We start from the raw sequence: 19,383 nt of genomic DNA, 5'->3' as shown, positions 1-19,383 counted from the left end.
ATTGACTGTAATATTTTGGTAATTGTTCAATTACCATTAATTTTGAATATATCTCAAATTAGTAGTCAAGGAATAAAAAGGTTGACTAGACTATACATTTTGTTGTGGTAGTATATTAAATATATTTGTTGTTCTAATTATTAAGTCTAATGTTTATTTATTATCGTATTTTAGTATAGGTTTACTATTTTCATAACACCCATGTTTAGTCAGAGACAAGAAAATCGTACCAAGCTACGAAAGACCCAACATTCGAGGGAAATCAAGAAAGACAATAAATAAATGTACGTGTGAATTTAAAGTTTAAGCATCATAAAATAAACGATGAAGAAAACTTCTCCACATCAACTTTATGAAAATTAATGTACCTATAGCTTGACGTGTATGCCAATGATAATCCAGTTAAATATGACGATTTATCTAAGTATAGCTTGTTGTTTCCAAACGAGCAACTTGAGACTGAAATTGAAGCTAGTCGTTCCTTGATTCAGTCAGATACAGAGCAACATCATATACCACACAGCGAAGAGTCTGTGCAAGAAAAGGTTTGTCTTTTTCCGCTTCACTTTTTTTTTTGAATGAATGTTAAATTTATTCATCACAAAAACCTATTTTACAATCAATGCATCGTTTGTGTGGAAAAGAAATAGAAACTAGGAAACTATTACAAACTCACAAACCTATTTTAAATTTATCGATTCAGTTCTCTTTAGTTGCTTTGATTCTTAAGAAACTTACATTAACCATAGTTATCTGAAAACCTCCCGCTCTTAATTTCACATATGCCTTCATAGTATGATCTAATAATGATATGACTATCTCTATTTATGGTAGAAAATTCTCTCACAAGAAAATAAGATTCAGAGGTTTAATGAGCAGGTTCAAGATCTAAGGAGGCAGTTGGTTCAATGCAGGAATGAAAATCAGGTTGAGTTGACGGAGCTAGTAACTGAGCTTGATCAGCTGCCACTAAGTTGTCTCTAGTCCATTTTTACAGGCACATTGTTTTTCCCTAGCACATGTTCCACATGTGGTTTATTTCTTTCCAGTTAAAAACATATGTTAAATCATAATGCTTCAAGACTGAGACATCAGGGGCTGCTGGACTGGGATGGACTAACAAAACTTCAAGAGAAACTCAGAGATTTTCAAGCTCCACTAACTTTGTTATGTCACCACTTATGGCAGAAGGTTTAGCGATGAGAAGCGATTAGGAAGAGTAAGGAACTGGGGATCCGGTGACTAAGATGCGAATCAGACTCCTCACAGCTGATCAAAGCACTTAATTAATATCTACTGAGCCTTTGGAGATTTGTGGGATAATCTCAGATATTAGAATAGATGCTAGCTCTTTTGATGCTATTTCTTTCTGTTGGATTCCTCGAGAGAGGAATTATGATGCTGATTTCTTAGCTAAGGAGGCCTTACGCCATGTAACAACGGATTTAATCAGTTTTGTTTTTAATCAATGAAGTTGCTTTCCAAAAAAAAAAATCATGCTTCAAGAATTACCTATTTGATGGCTAGAATCAATTGCCAACTAATTTGATGCACTATGAGATATTGATCTTATTGGATATGATTGACAGAATATGGCAGCATGGTTTCTAAATTAATATCTGGTCCAGGGTTATCAAAATGAATTTTCCATATGAATATCATACCTATTGATCAGAGCCGCATGCATACTTTTTTCTTGAGTGCTTGCTTGCTGTCTCGACCTTTTACCTTAGAGATTTCAATAGATTTGGACATTGGAGAATTTGTTTTTCCCCCGGGAACACTGTTAGAGGTAGTTGAAAACTTGTACATAGTCTGGCTAGAGATATTATAAAGGGAAGAACGAATTTGCTAGAAGATGAAACGTTTCTCCTAAGTATATCCATGTCAAAGTTCAGTGGACACTTTACATATAAACCTTCATGAACACATTATGTTGTGTCTGTCTCTGAATATCTCTCAGTAGATATAGGTAAGTAGTTGCAATATCCTTCTGAAACTTGTTTAGAAGCGTATTTTTTTGACTGGGGAACGCCCATAGCTTTCTCTGCATAAAGGTTTTACAGTAGAAGGGCATTTTTTTCACCCTACTGAATCCTCATGAGTACTGTATTCTGAATCACATGTTTGGTGTGTGCAGATTGAAGCTTTCTCTCACACACTTCACAGGCTTCAAATGTTAATCAAGATTCTTTAATCAACCTAATACCCCAAAAGCCTTGTTTATAAACACTGCGCACTTGAAAGTTCTGTGTACTTTGAAGAAGCAATCAAAGAAGAGTGGTCCTTATAGATGTCCTTATAGGTGTACTACATCAAGTATGTGTAGCTAAGAATGCTATTGGAATCTTGGGGTGTAATTCTACTCTCTCTCTATCTCTCTTCTCGTTGGTTTCATTTATCATTACACTGAAAGCGTTGGACTAATGAGTGAAGTCAATAACTTGGACAGGACACACACTTAAACAAATCTCTTGAAATTGTAGTTACTGAGTAATTTGTATTCTTCATGTATATGCTAAAAAAAAGTTTTACTACGTAGCAAGCAACCAAAGATCCAGCGGTCGGGGAAAATCAAGAAAGACAACAATGAATCTTACGTGTGAAATTAAGGTTTAAGCATCATAAAAGAAACGTTGGAGAAAATTTTTCCATATCAAATTATTCATGAAAATTAATGTACCTATAGTTTGACATGCATGCCAATGATAATCTCAGTTAAATACGATGCTTTATCAAAATATAGCTTATATTCTTAAAGAATTTGCTATGTTGAACCCTAGAAAACATATAGTGTTACATACGAGATGAGCTCTTCAATGATTGAAAGGGAAAACATTGCATTAATTTAGGTTAACATATGCAAACAAAGACACAAGTTTAAGACACAACAAGAAACAAAAACAAAAAAAAACAAGAAACATGACCAAAGCAACAAAAACTAGAAATATGAAACGAGAATGCAAAGACACAACAGTAACAACTTTATTCCAAGACACATTAATTTTATTATTCGACGGCTAGCTGCTTCATTAGGCATTGTCCGCACCATCAGACTCGCTGCTCTCTCCTTCATAGGTCTTCATCTCCCCATCGTCATCCTCAAGAAATGGCTCATTGCCACTCGTATTCGGATGTTGCTTACGTAACTCTCTATCATAATACACAATTTTCTTACTTGTATATGACTTTAACTTCTCAATCTCGGTTTGAGAAAGATCAGCAATCATTCTACTACCATTTTTGATTTGGAGCATGAGATTATCCATCTTCAACTCCTCGATAGCCTTCCGAGAAAGCTCTAGTTTCTTCTCGATCTCCTTGGTAATGGTCTTGATGAATGATGACTCTTCATCATCCGCCTTCATGTTCCTCTCGGTTTCCGGTAATGCGTTATAGCAGTCGATGAGAGATTGAGCCTCCTCCAGAGATGGCCACGCCACCAGCTTACCATTTTTACGGTTGTAAAAGACCAAACATGCACTCATATCACAAACGATGGTTAGTTCTTCAGCCATTTGAATCAATTCTTTCATTCTCCGCTGGCAAACAGTAGCTCTTCTCTTTCGTTCCTCGACCCAAGCCAACTTCACTTTTGGTCTTCCCATGGATGTCGCTTTTAGTTCTATCTTTTATTTGTGATGTTGAAATATAGTCATGCACTTGCAATCTTATATATATAGAGAGAGTCGAGAGGAAGAGTCAAGAACACAAAATGACCTACTTTGGGAATGTATTCAATTACCATTAAATTTCAACATATTTCATATAGTAGTATGGTAAATAATAATTTGACTGTATACCATTAATTTTGAATATATCTCAAATTAGTAGTCTAGGAAGAAAAAGTTTGACTATACTGAGGGTCTAACTGGTGACCACTGAATGAAAGGGAATGATGAATTTATTACTATTTCTAATAATTTTTACCATTTATAAGAAATAATTTTTCTTTTTTATTCTTCTCATTCCTTTTATTCTAGAGGAATATAGAACAAATTTGTTTCTCATTAAAATCGGTAAGGAATAATCTTTCTTTTCTTCCTATAATTTTATTTCTCTACATTTTTCTCCTACTCATTCCTAGTGTTCCTATAGTGGTTACCAGTTTGACCCTAAATATTTTGTTGTGGTAGTATATTAAATATATTGGTTTTTCTAATTATTAAGTCTATTTTTTTTATTATCGTATTTTAGTATCTCCTATATATTAAAAGAGAAACATTTGTAATTAATGCGTTCACACTATATTTTCTATGTTATAGCTTCACATTGATTTCAATTTGAGTATGCTGACGTGTCGGCCTCACAATCATTTAACAATTAATGCATTCACACACTAATTTTTTAACTCTACCGCAAACAATTTAATGTGTTCACACACTATTTATTTGATTAACTCATCTGGATCTGAAACTTAATCGAACTAGATTTGAAAGTAATACTAAACACAAACTAAAACGATTAAGTATATTCAGATGAATTAAAAGTTTAATATCTAGATAACCAGAATCGAATCTAATCCAAAATAAAATATTTTGGATACCAAAATATCTAAATCTCAATTATATATTTAAATATATTAATTATTTTAAATTTTATATTCATTAGATATTCAAAAATATGAAAGTATCTCAAAATTATCAACATAGACACAAGTAAATATCTAAAAATAACAGTAAATGTTAAAAATACTGATAATATTTATTTGTTCTCCATCCAAATATTTAAATTGAATGAATTTTTATGTAAATTTAAATAGTTAGTCTTACATTATTAATTTTTTTATGTTTTATATTATTTTATTTTTGGATTTTGAGCATTTAAGTATATTTATATTTTTGTTAAAAAATACCTGATTAAAATGGATATCCGAACTCGAATCCGAACTGAACCCGCAAAGATTCGAAACCAAATCTAAACCAAAATTTGTAAATATCTGAATAAGATTTAAATATCTAACTCTAAAAGTGTGAAATCCCGATAGATCAACTGAATTCGAACATATATATGAATATTTATTCCAAAAAAGCTATATGACAAATCTTTTAGTACAACATACTATAAATAATCTAATAAACTATTTTACTCCGCTCACATCGCGAGTTACTGCCTAGTAGGTTACTATTTTCATAACACGCACGTTTAGTCAGAGACAAGAAAATCCGTAGCAAGCAACGAAAGATCCAGCGTTCGAGGGAAATCAAGAATGGCAATAAACAATGAAGAAAACTTCTCCATATAAGAAAACTTTAGTCGTTCCTTGATTCAATCAGATTAAGAGCAACATCATATACTACATGGCAAAGAGTCTGTGCAAGAAAAGGTTTGTCTTTATCCGTTTCACTTCTCTTTAGCTGCTTTGATTCTGAGGAAACTTACATTAACCATAGTTATCTGAAAACCACCCACTCTTAGTTTCACATATGCCTTCATAGTATGATCTAATAATGATATGACTATCTCTATTTATGGCAGAGAATTTTCTCACAAGAAAATAAGATTCAAAGGCTTAATTACCAGGTCCAAGATCTAAGGAGGCAGTTGGTTCAATGCAGGAATGAAAATCAGGTTAAGTTGACGGAGCTAGTAACTGAGCTTGATCAGCTGCCACTACGTGGTGTCTAGTCCATTTTTACAGGGACATTGTTTTCCCCTAGCACATGTTCCACATGTGGTTTATTTCTTTCCTATTAAAAACATATGTTAAATCGTGCTTCAAGACTGAAACATCAGGGGCTGCTAGACTGGGATGGACTATCAAAACTTCAAGAGAGACTCAGAGATTTTCAATCTCCACTAACTTTGTTATGTCACCACTAATGGCAGAAGGTTTTGCGATGAGGGAAGCGATTAAGAAGATTAATGCTATTGGAATCTTTGGGGTGTAATTCTACTCTCTCTATCCCTCTCCACTTTGGCTTTCTTTTATCATTACACTGAAAGCGTTGGACTAATGGGTGGGAGTGAATAACTTGGACACTTATGGGAAGACTAGGAATGGCAAATAAACCGCAGCCCACGGGCCGGGCCCGTAGAAGACCCATGCGGGGCGGGTTTGGGTAGAGATATTGAGGCCCATTTGTGAGCGGGTGTCGCGGGTTAAGTCTCATGTGGGTTTGGGCCTTTGCGGTTTGGACTATCGCGGGTCTTGCGGGGCAGAAAGAACCCGCACCACTTCCTGTTTTGTTTTGTTTCCACCTGAAAAAAAAGAGAGATCACAAAAATGGCGATTCATGTTCTCCACGACTCCACCGAGTCACCGTCGAGCACCAGAGGAGCATCACCACCAACCGGTTCTTCTTCTCTTTGATTAAGGCCACCACCGGAGCTTCTCTTCTTCGTCGAACCACCAGTGAAGCTTCTCTCCGTTTTCTTTCCACCCCCATAGCTTCTCTTCTTGGAGATCCCACCACCGGAGCTGAGGTGGATTCTTCGTCTGGACTTACCTAGAAACCTCGTACAGAAACTCTTTCGTTTAAGACAGGTCCGTGATCTCTTCAGCTAAAATATTTTATTTTGATGATTCGATCGAACCATTGAGTTACATGATTAAGAGATTTGTAAATGTGTTTCAGGTTAAAAAAGAGAAGGGCATGTGACTTGTGACGGTGATGAACTACAAAGAAGCCAACTTAAAAGGGTAAATAGCTCTTCTGTTAATTCTTGGTTAGGACAAGAACTGTTTTTTAAGAAGCTGATGTTGTCTGTTTGAAGGTGGCAGCCAAGGAGTCCTTGAATGTAGGAGATAGAATTTACCTTCCTTTCTCTGTAGGCAATGATGCGTTTCTGTTAAGTCCTACTTTATATGGAAGAAGTTTGTTTGCTTCGTTTCTGTTAAGTCCTAGTAGTGCACATGCTGTTATTAAGTTACAGTATTGAGTTGAGAGCCGTCCTCGTTCAAGAAAACATGTGGAAACATAATCTTCTCACCACAACGAAACATCATCTTTTTACTACCCGCGGGTTTGGGTACCGCGGGTCATGGCGGGCTGACCCGCAAAGATCCACATGAGATAGAGACCGCAGCGGGGCGGGTGGTACCAATTGCCATCCCTAGGAAGACCAGCGTCTGCAAAAAATAGTATACACACACACACACTCTAAAACAAATCTCTTGAAATTGTAGATACTGAGTAATTTGTAGTCTTAATGTAAATGCTAAAAAGAAAAAAAATGCTACGTAGTAAGCAGCCAAAGTTCCAGCGTTCGAGGGAAAATCAAGAAAGACAATAATAAATCTTACATGTGAATTTAAGGTTTAAGCATCATACAAGAAACGATGAGAAAAACTTTTCCATATCAAACTATTCATGAAAATTAATGTGTATATATATAGCTTATTGTTCTCAAACAATTTGCTTTATGTTGAACTCTAGAAAAACAGTGTTAAATACGGGATGAGCTCTTTAATGATTGCAAAGGGAAAACATTGCATTATTTAGATTAACATATGCAAACAAAGACACATGTTTAAGACACAACAAGAAACAGAAAACAGGAAACATGACCAAAGCAACAAAAACTAGAAATATGAAACGAGAATGCAAAGACACAACAATAACAACTTTATTCCAAGACACATTAATTTTTTTATTCGACGGCTAGCTGCTTCATTAGGCATCGTCCGCACCACCAGACTTGCTGCTCTCTCCTTCACAGGTCTTCTTCATCTCATCCTCCTTATCAGATGGATCCTTGATCCACTTATCCATCAAATAGACACTTCCCCCCTGTATCATTGGGAATGGTGCCTTTGGGATCTCACCCATAAGAGTTTGGAACTTCTTACTTGCATATGACTTTAACTTCTCAGTCTCGGTTTGAGAAAGGTCATCAAGCATTCTACCATTTTGGATCTGGAGCATGAGATGATCCATCTCCAACTCCTCGACAGCCAACTTCAGTTTTGGTGTTCCCATGGCTGTCGCTTTTAGTTTTATCTTTTATTTGTTTTGTGATGTTGAAATATAGTCATGCACTTGTAATCTTATATATACAGATAGTTGAGAGGAAGAGTCAAGAACACAAAATGGACAACGTTAGGAATGTATTCAATTACCATTAATTTTCAACATATTTCATATAGTAGTATGGTAAAAAATAATTTGACTGTAATATTTTGGTAATTGTTCAATTACCATTAATTTTGAATATATCTCAAATTAGTAGTCTAGGAATAAAAAGGTTGACTAGACTATATATTTTGTTGTGGTAGTATATTAAATATATTTGTTGTTCTAATTATTAAGTCTAATGGTTATTTATTATCGTATTTTAGAATAGGTTTACTATTTTCATAACACCCACGTTTAGTCAGAGACAAGAAAATCCGTAGCAAGCTAAAAAAGATCCAGCGTTCGAGGGAAATCAAGAATGAGAATAAATAAATGTACGTGTGAATTTAAAGTTTAAGCATCATAAAATAAACGATGAAAAAAACTTCTCCATATCAACTTTATGAAAATTAATGTACCTATAGTTTGACGTGCATGCCAATGATAATCCAGTTAAATATGACGATTTATCTAAGTATAGCTTGTTGTTTCCAAACGAGCAACTTGAGACTGAAATTGAAGCTAGTCGTTCCTTGATTCAGTCAGATAAAGAGCAACATCATATACCACACGGCAAAGAGTATGTGCAAGAAAAGGTTTGTCTTTATCCGTTTCACTTTTTTTTTGGAATGAATGTTAAATTTATTAATCACAAAAGCCTATTTTACAATCAATGCATCGTTTGTGTGGTAAAGAAATAGAAATTAGGAAACTATTACAAACTCGCAAACCTATTTTAAATTTATCCGATTCACTTCTCTTTAGTTGCTTTGATTCTTAAGAAACTTACATTAACCATAGTAATCTGAAAACCACCCGCTCTTAATTTCACATATGCCTTCATAGTATGATCTAATAATGATATGACTATCTCTATTTATGGCAGAAAATTCTCTCACAAGAAAATAACACTCAGAGGTTTAATGAGCAGGTCCAAGATCCAAGGAGGCAGTTGGGTCAATCAGTGCCGGTCTTGGACCCATTCCTACTATACATATGTATGGGCCCATAACTTTTTTAACTCTTTGGGACTAATTTTTCATTGTTGTTAACTTGATGTCCAAGTGTATAAAACTTGTAGAATTATTTTAAAACAAAAAAAACTAGATCTTAAATATTTCATTATTTAATATGGAATGAATAAAAGATAACGATAACTAATCAAACTTCAATAAACAAGACTTAAAGGAAAATAAAACTAAAAAACATAGATTTGTTATTAACTTTTTTGTTATTTAGTCATCATTTTAACTAGATCCTTTCTCCGCGCTACGCGCGGATAATATATTTAAATTTATTATATTTATCATTTTTATTTGTATGTGAATTCTTGTATATTAAATTATATATAACTAATTTTAAATTTGATTTTTTTTGTATTTTAAATTTGATTTTTTTGTATTATATGTAACACAATTAACTAATAAAATATGAAGAATCAAGTCCGAGATTTTAGAGTTACGTAAAAAATATATAATTATGTATAGAACATAAATTATCGTAGTTTAAAAGATCGAAATCTCATTTCGAATAAATTCACAAAAAGAAAAAGTACTCCAATAACCTACTTAAAATATAAAACCCCCTTTTCAAAAAAACGTACTTAATAATATTTTTTACGTGTAATAGTTAAAAACTGAAAATTGAATATCGATCTAGAATATTATTTTAATATATCTAATGGTAAAATATTAATTGTAATAAACAATTTTTGAATTTTTTTATATTACATGAATTAGAAGTTTTTAAAATCTAAAATCTATTTTATTAACATAATATATTTTTATTCATTTATTGTTTTGATGTTACAAAATATTGTTTTAGTTTTATTTGTATATTAATTTTTTAATAATTTAGTTTCTTTTTAAGTAATTTTAAAATTATCAACAATATAATATATTTAAAATTATTTATTTAAATATATCCAAATATGATGTCTCATTTTTATGTGTGTTTGCGTTGCATATTTAATAGCAATAAAAACGAATTTCTTAACATTGTTAAAGTCGTTCATATTAAACCCTATACGCTAAATCCTAAACACTAAACCTTAAACCTTTGGATAAATCCTAAACCCTTAGGTAAAATATAAAAAATAAATAAAAAAATAGTAGATGCTGTAAGAAAAGAATTTTTTAATGTTGTTAAAGCCGTTCATACTAAACCCTAAACCCTAAACCCTTGGGTAAATCCTAAACCCATGGATAGACTCATAACCGTTGGAATATCTCTTTACCCAAGGGTTTAGGATTTATCCAAGGGTTTAGGGTTTCATGTTTAGGGTTTAGGATTTAGTGTTTAGTATGAACAGCTTTAACAATATTAAAAAAATCATCTTTTATTGTTATTATACGTTTTTTATTTATTTTATATCCTTTTATTTAAAAAAATAAATTCTAAAAATTTTGTTTCCTTTTTTGAAAAAATTTGTATATAAAATAACCAATTTTCATTGGTTGGTGAACCTATAGATTCACCTAGGGGGTGAACCCAAGAATTTCTCTTATTCTTTTCAGTCATCTTTCTTCACTTGTTTTCCTTAAAATGTTGACCATCTCATCTTGATCTACTATATTTTTAAAGTATTTATTCTATATTATAAATGCTAGACTTTGAAAACAATAAATCCCATCAAACTAATAAATCTGTTTGATTTTTTTGCAATAACAACCGTTCATGTTTTAAGATATTAGTTTGTTTCTGGGTAGAAATAAGTAGGGAAATCATATAGTTAATTTTTGTTTGTTTGTTTTGGAAGTGATTCCCTGTAGGGAGGTGCATAAACACTTGAAAAAATAGATACAGATACCAGATCATAACCAAAGTTTATGTAAAAATTCTGTCTTAAACCTCTTTATCATAAAATCAGAAAAGTAACGGCGTAGAAACCTATAACACACATGTTAAACTTTTGAAAACAAAGCTCCAGGAACTCGTATGTGATAGCACGGTGACGTTTAAATAAAAGTCCACTTCGAGAAGACGGATGTGATGCACTTGTAAAACTGGTCACAGTCACGATTCGAAATGCCTAGCTTGTTGGGAGGAAGAAAAATATGATTAAAATTCTTGAAATCATTATTGGCAAATTACTCAAGGGCTAGATAGTGTATAGGCAATAATTCAAAACTGAAAGTTTGTAGGGCGTTAATTTCTATCCTTGGAGAGGCATGGACGTCTTCATTTTTTCCGTAAACTCCGTCAGTTATCGTGTGGAGTTGGCAATCGCTGATAGCACAGTTGAAGGTGCATTCGTGTGTTTTGATGGTGTGATGACTAAGCTGCATAACCTCCGAGCAAGTGAAGCCGGTCAGTGTTGGTAAGATGTGCATTAGTCTTCTTAAAGGATTATTAAATATAAATGCTAACATACATGGTGCTTTCAATCTGACGAACAGGCTGAGGAAGGAGTAAATCCTGAGGACTCTTAGGTGCCGCTGTTTATCACAGACATGGAAGGAAAAACATTCACCTTCCAGGTCAGAGTTAGCACGTTTAACTTCACTGCACACCATTAGACCTCACCATCACCCGCATCCTTAAGGAGCATGAGCGTGTTCCAGTTCCTGACTTTGTCGTTAAGGTAAGAGTGATTTTGCGAACCTTTGATTATCTATGTATGTCTGTTAGTATGTAACACTTTCCGAATGTATCAGGGGAGAAACGATGGTGATGATGCTGACATGGCAGATGGTGGTCCGGTTCCTGTTCGTGTTGAAACTGGAGAAGGCAGTAGTGATGCAGATAAGAATACTGATGCGAAACCAGCCGATGCTTCGGCGAAGAAGAGGACCCACTCATCTACCAAGATGGCCAAGAAATTGGATACCAGCAGTTATGGTTTCATGTTCCAAGTTTAAATACTTCTTATTTATCTGCAGTACTTTCGCAACTTTGATTATCTTTGTTTCAGTCAATAATAAAAAACTATTTCAATTTATTCCCTCTTATATAGTTTTTTCAATTCTTTTAACTGAAATAAAAGTGGAAAATCCATTAGAATTGTGATCGGATCAGATTGGGCAGGGTTTGAGTAAACTCCATTCATGCTACTCCTTTGCGTTTTTGGCTTTTGACGTTGAAATCATAACAATACTAAAAGGAAACTTTTTGTCATCCTATAACTAACTTTTGAGTAATGATATAATAGAATATTTAAATAATTAGTTACTATACAGACTTTCAGTATTATTCGAGTTATCATCTTACGTGACATTCCAACCGAAATACTCTGATTTACTAATTCCTAATATTTAGTTTTTTTTTTACTATATGTTTCGGTTTAGATACAAATGACTACGGAACAAGTAAATTCATTCACAATCTTCCTAAGATTAAGAAAAATAAAGTTATAATTATATAACTAAATTGGAATTGTTGATTTATTAAAATTTTAGTTGTTTTGTAACTATTCAAATTTCAAGATTAATTGGGAGACTAACGTATGAATAATTCCAGCCGGGTTTAATTTTTAGATTTTATTTTAAAATTATTTTAATACACAGGAGGAATACAAGAAAATGTTAGTAAGGAATTTATAAAATACAATCGAATCGGATCAGTTTGGGCACGGTTTGAGTAAACTACATTCATGCTACTCCTTTGAATTCACTGCGCAACGTTAATCAGGATCATGGCTTGGTGATTGTCGAAGTGGAGATTATGACCGGACCAGAAGTTTTTTTTTTGTTTTTTTTGATAAAAATGACCGGACCAGAAGTTGGTGAACGAATATTACTCCCTAGGATACAGCTAAGCCCAACTGACAGCATACATCCTTTTAACTTCGTAGACGGCAATACCCAATCCGACTTAGCTATGCCATGACAATAAATAAAAGTCAAGGCCAAAGCCTAAAGCAAGTCAGCTTTATATCTTCCCCGGCCTGTATTTACCCATGGACAGTTTTATGTTACCATGTCTCGATTGACAACACCAGAAGGCTTAAAATATTAGACGAAAGCTCCTATAAAGACGGTGAGAAGCTGACTTGAGCAGGTCTTCTGTGTTTGAAGCTTCTTTGAGAGCCACTCTGGCTAGACTAAACTCCAGCTTGTCTATTTCACTATTTGGCACAAATCTGGATCAGAACCTGTCACATTTGACAAGTGAACAAACAGCTGGAGATTTGTCTATGGCTGGACGAGCTTCCCTGGATGTGGCAGCTATTCGGTTGGTTGATGTTCCGGAGAAGGCTCGCAAACTCCTAAACCTGTTGGAACAGGTAGTCTTAATTGACAAAGATTCATAAATTAATATACACTGTTCATATGTATCATTTCCTTTTGCTGTTTTTTTTTTTTTGCAGTCAAAAGATCCAAGGTTCCACGCACTGCCTTTGGCATCTCAGAGAGTAGCTGCGTTTGCGGACACAGTGAACAAACTTGTATATGAAATCCTCATATCAAATGTCAGGCAAAGACTCGGGGAAGTATCTCGCCTACCAATCTGGTCTTCTGTGGAGGAACAAACTGCGTTTGCTCTACCAAACTTCAGCTCATACCCTCAGGCTTACGTTACAAGCGTTGGATAATATCTCCTGACTTTACCTCAGCAGCTTGAGCTTCTAGCTGAAGGAATCTCAACCAATGGTGATTCAAACAACGAGGACGCACAGTTCTTTGCAACCGAGTGGATGTTCAAGGTAGCAGAAGGCGCAACAGCTCTGTACATGGAGCAACTGAGAGGAATCCAATACATTTCAGACCGAGGAGCACAGCAACTGTGTGTAGATATAGAGTACTTGAGCAATGTGCTTGCAGCCTTGTCCATGCCGATTCCTCCTGTGCTTGCAACTTTCCAGACGTGTTTGGCTACACCAAGAGATGAGCTCAAAGATGTGATGAAATCAGACGCTGGTAGTGAACTTGATTTCCCTACGGCTAATCTTGTTTGTAAGATGCGTCGTATCAGTTTCGATTAGTCTCTGAACTCTCAAAAACATGCTTTTGTGCCCTACGAAGAGGACCTGCTAACTAATTTGTTCGGCTGGCCATTGTCATATTTGTATTACACATTTCCAAGTTTTGATGCTATCATAGGACAAGTTTCTTTGTTTTCTTAATATAATGTAATAAAGTTATACCCCCATCTGTTTTAAACAAGGAAGTTTTTGATGTTTAAAAATAGAAGATGTTTCCATTTTTTCAATGTAATTTTTACTTTTATCAAAAATTGCATAACTAATGATATTTTGTAGCTTATTTTATTATTGAATGAACAATTTTCAATTTATATTTTAATAATACTTTTTAGATAAAAAACAAGTTTCAGAGTAATTATGCACCAACTTAAGAATTCATGTAGGTTGAAAGCGAGAAAGTAAATAAACTCTTAGTTATGCAATACTAGGGCAAGCCCGTGCTTCGCGCGGGATTTTGACGTAATTAAGTGTTTAGATCGACATATTTTTATTTTCAAAAGCATAATTTTCTGTTTTTGTGAAACATTATTTACATGTGATCTTTATTTATATAATATCTAATGATATCGAGAGCTGAATTAGCTGTTGTTGACCAAATTGCATAATTATATTGTTGTGGTTCTTGGAATGATATAATATTTTATCTTTATTGCGACAATGTATTTTCTTTTTTTTTTTAATTTATTTATTTGAGGTAATCCATTATCATATGTTATTTTTAGATTTCTTGTGTATTGCGGTTCGTCAAAACTTTGTAATTAATTTCTTTAATTAAAAAATGCAAGAGACGATGTTACGATGCCATTTTGCTTTATTTAAAAGTGTGTTGATATTTGGGAGATAGTAATATGTATGCTATTTGTATTTTATTTTATTTATTAGATAGTGTTACTCTTTTTTAACTATATGTTTGATTATGTATAATTGCTCATTTTGCTTTTCCATTAATTTTCATATTATTTTTTTGGTTTTTGAGTTTGGTAACACAAAAGAAAAAATATTTGTGAGATTAGATCTTTTCGTTGGTTTGAGCTTATGAAACATTATTTCCATTTGAAAATGAGTTTAAAATCATTGTTTGTTAGGATATTTTTTAGTTCTTTTTGATTTTATTATTTTATTTTATGGGATATTATAAATAAATGGTGAAATCACATTGTTAGAGTTTTTAGTTGGAACGTATTTGGAAGTTTGTTCAATAGTAAAATGAAAGTCAGCATTATTGCATACTATAGTTTTGAAGGGAGATACGATAAAAGTCATGTACATACACAAATAAATATGTATCCTATCATTTTTGATACAATTGAACATTTTTGAAGTGTGATTTGCTATAAGTACATATGTTTATATGACAACACTATTAGTACATATATTTATATGATAACAAATCTTAACATTGTTCTTTAACAAAAAAAAAAAATCTTAATATCGTTGCTCTATTTTGGAACTAAATATCCAATTTTCCTAAAACCCTCACAACTTAATTTCATATGGGTTTATGCTCTGTTAATCTCATGAAAATTATTAGCATTTTCTAATGATTCAAACGTAATATTAATATTCAGAAAACTCGTAAAATCACACTTCAAAAAAATTTATGTAAAATCACTGATTCAACTAACGTGGCTCATGTGGCTCGTGGCCACCAATAGCCCGTTGCTTGATCATGTACCATTGTTCCCTTTGCAACCAATATCGTGAATCACATTAGCTATTGCAACCCAAGAGTAAATATCCACTATATTAGAGCATCTCCAATGTATATCTCTATATTTTCCTCTAAAATAGAGATCTCTATTATAGAGGTGGATTTGCTCCAATGTATACTTCTATAATAGAGTTCCTCTATATCCAAGAGTAAATATCCACTATATTGGCCACAAATTTAAAACAGATTTGAATACTTTTATGCCTGCATGAAACTTCTCAGTTGCACCATTGCAAAAGAAAGAGATCAAATTGACATTTCAAACAACATCAAACGCTAATCGCAGTCGAAACTAACATAAAAGTAACATTTGCTTGTACATACCAAACAAAATCTTTTGTTTTAATCTATCACATAAAGGCAAAATCAAGAAGAATTTGAAATTTTTATTTATAGTGAATGAGAAATACAAAAGAAAAAGACTTCGTCAACGGTAGTTTTTGGACTATTGGGAACAAATAATAATTGCAAAAAAAAAAAAACTGATTGTCTTGTCTACATTTATGGGTGGAGACTTGTTGATCCAAGCATAAAGCTTCCTCCTATTATAGCTCCATTAATGGAGTTAGATCTTCCATCACTTTACTTGACCACCTTCTTCTCCTCTGGTTTCTTATACATAAACTTTTCTTGCACCAAACGATCCAATGCATTCCAAGCGCTTAAAGATATTACAACAAAATCATAACCCCGTTAAGTAAAACCAGTTTGATTAGAAAAAAAAGTTCAGATGGTTAAAAAATTGATTTGGTTTACCTTCTGTGTCCAACCAGAAGATAATGTTCCGGTTTCCCTTAGCCTTCTTCTGCTTGTTTAGACCAATTCAGGAAGAAACAAAACTACCTTAGAGAGACATGTAGCAAGCTTTTGTTTTCCTATTATCTGACTTGTCACGCCCAGGAGTGTAGAAGGTGACCTGGTCTGGATCATCCAAAAACATACCATGTTACTGAGAAATATATTACTTACGATGCAAGAAACTCAATGAGAATGCAATTTATAGTATTACTTTAACAATGAAGCTTCTTTCACATGCCATTCTTTTCTGCCCTACGCTATTAATTTTCATATTATGTCATCAACTCTTCATGATCAAGAAGAACTTAAACGTAATCGTAAAGATAAACTGTACCGTTAAGAAGACGTGTGAAGAAGCGGTTAGATTCAGTTCGACGCCAGCTTTCATAGACATAAGCAGAACCTGATACGTCATATTATCATACAGTTATTTAATTTTATTCTTGATTCACAGTTTTTTGTCAGAAACTTATCAATTTACTTACTGTTTTGTGATGGTTTCATTGCATCCTTCAACACTTTCTCACTGGACTGCTGAGCTAATTTTCCATTGAACCAAAAGACTTCTAATCCCCCTTTTCACAAAAGAATCTATTGAAGATCCATAAACAAAGTATATTGGCTTAAAGACAATGCTCTTCTCACCAGTAAGGCCGTATCAGACATCTTGATATTCTCTAAACATTTGGGCAGCACTGAAACCGTTAGACTCTTTCCATTTATTAACAATATCAACACGGAATAACCACTCTGTTGGGCATGGATGAGATTTGTTTTCTTCAGTAATATCCTGCAGATTGCTTAAAACTATCATACAATAATCTATTTTTTAAAACAAAAACATTGTTGAAAACTAAAATCGACTCAAGGAAAAAATTTACATATGATATTTGACTCAAATGGTATTTATAACATAGGAACTTTACATGTCCCCACTATAGACTCTCGTTTCAATATACTAAGGAGCCTTTATCTTAGTACAATACCATCATTGAATTTCTCCATATGTAGCTTCATACCTTCTATGAAGCAGAGCATTAGTAATTTTTTTATATGTTGCAATCTCTTGACTGTAATACAGAAACCGCGACCAAAGCTCCTCTTTTCGCCAAACTCAGCTTGTAAAGACTTTGACTTTAAATCATCATCTGCATTTGTTCGAGCCATTGTCAGATTAAAAAGACCGAGGAGCTTAACAAAATGAAGAAGCAAACATCGTATGACTAAGATCACAAATTAATTAAGATCACGTTACTTGTAAATCTTACAGAAAAAAACTTGAGTTTGTTTTCTAAATCGCCGGAGCAACCTTGGCTTCAAGGAGAAGCATATTGACGCCCATAACGATTTAAGAAGAAGTCCAGACGAATTGACTGAGTGTAGCCACTAACCGTTCATGTTTCCCTTTGCTAGGCAGAGGAAGTCAACGCATCAACCTAACCTCAACCGGAGAAGAAAATTTACCAGATTTCAAATGAGAAATAAGAACTTTCGAGTTAGCCATTTATGTGAAAATAACTTTACTTTGTTGGTTCAACAGATCGAGAAGATGGTTTTGATAAGAGGAAGGCTTAACTTTTTATATTCGCAGTGACACCGCCTCGGAGAAGAGAAGTTCACATTCAAGACCAGATCGTGGTTGATGGAGTTAAGAAGAGGTTTAATGAGACGAATCTGTAACTGGTAACGTTTTTGGTCGATGAAAAAGAAGATCAGATGACGAAGAACAAAGAACGGAGATGAACATTGTGCTATTAGGGTTGACTGCTATCGGGCTGCTTTTCTTGTGCCAAATTAAAAAAAGCCCACACACAAACTTAGCCCATATGGATCGCTGATTCCTTTAATGAAACGCTGTGTTTCGAGCAGGCGGACACGTGTTGACTCCTCGTGAAGCGACTTTCCTAAGTGGAATCCTAGGTGGCAGCCTCAGGAGAGAGCAAAACATCTTTTATATATAAAGACTAGGAGTTAATCCGCGCTACGTGCGGGGCTATTTTCATTTTCAAATGTTAACCATATAGTTATTTTTTTGAACGTTGTATTCTGAACAACAACAAATTCTGAATTGTATGTATGTGTGAATACATATTTCTTTAGAAAAAATCAGAAAACTATACATTTTTTAGATAGATGTTTGATATAGTTTTTCCTTTCTTATATTGTATATTTACTTATTATTTTTTTTTCTTATATTGTAAGACAATTCTCTCAAATAGATCTTTTAAGTTTTTTGTCACAAAATAGTATTCAATAAAGAAAGTGACCAAAATAGTCTCTTTTATTTTAAAAAATTTAATTTTTTAATTTTTATTTTTAAAAATTTGAAATCCTATCCTCAAAATCCCACCCCTTAACTCTAAACCATAAGTCTATGTTAGTTAACCATAGGGTATAAATGTATTTTTACTCTTTAATAAGACTTATTTTGATTATTTTTCTCATTTATAGCTATTTTGTAGCAAAAACTTAAAAATGGCTATCCAAGGGAATTTTTCAATATTGTATATTTATTTATTCTAATTTTCTTGTTTTTAAATCAAATGATAATATTACGATAGATGTTTAATGTAATATTTATATTTCTTATACTGTATATTTGCTTATTATTTATTTAAATATACATTTTTGCATTTAACTATATATTTTTCAGATAAATATTTAATTTAGTTTTTCCATTTTTTATATTGTATATTTACTTACTGTTTATCTTTTTTTTTTTTTTTTATATTTACTTATTCTAAATTTCTTGTTTTTATATCAATGATAATATTACGATATGTATTTAATGTAATATTTTTTATTTCTTATATATTATATTTACTTATTATTTATTCTTTCTTATATTTTATATTTACTTATTATAATATTTAGCATTAATATTCACTTATTGT

At 33.0% G+C, this 19,383-nt stretch overlaps 2 long non-coding RNA genes across 2 annotated transcripts; one reads left to right on the top strand and one right to left on the bottom strand.

Annotated features, from left to right (window-relative positions):
* Positions 1 to 9,865: 9,865 nt before the first annotated feature.
* LOC117129772 lies at positions 9,866 to 13,677 on the top strand. The gene is made up of 4 exons (XR_004453360.1): positions 9,866 to 11,376; positions 11,456 to 11,640; positions 11,714 to 13,281; positions 13,366 to 13,677. It is a non-coding gene; the product is annotated as an uncharacterized LOC117129772 (long non-coding RNA).
* Positions 13,678 to 16,068: 2,391 nt separating this feature from the next.
* On the bottom strand, positions 16,069 to 19,094 carry LOC117129773. The gene is made up of 3 exons (XR_004453361.1): positions 16,701 to 19,094; positions 16,448 to 16,612; positions 16,069 to 16,352 (listed from the first exon to the last, which is right to left on the bottom strand). It is a non-coding gene; the product is annotated as an uncharacterized LOC117129773 (long non-coding RNA).
* Positions 19,095 to 19,383: the final 289 nt, after the last annotated feature.

This window comes from Brassica rapa, unplaced genomic scaffold, assembly GCF_000309985.2.
Source record: "Brassica rapa cultivar Chiifu-401-42 unplaced genomic scaffold, CAAS_Brap_v3.01 Scaffold0150, whole genome shotgun sequence".
Lineage (NCBI taxonomy): Eukaryota > Viridiplantae > Streptophyta > Magnoliopsida > Brassicales > Brassicaceae > Brassica > Brassica rapa.
This window is presented reverse-complemented; position numbering and strand designations above follow the sequence as displayed.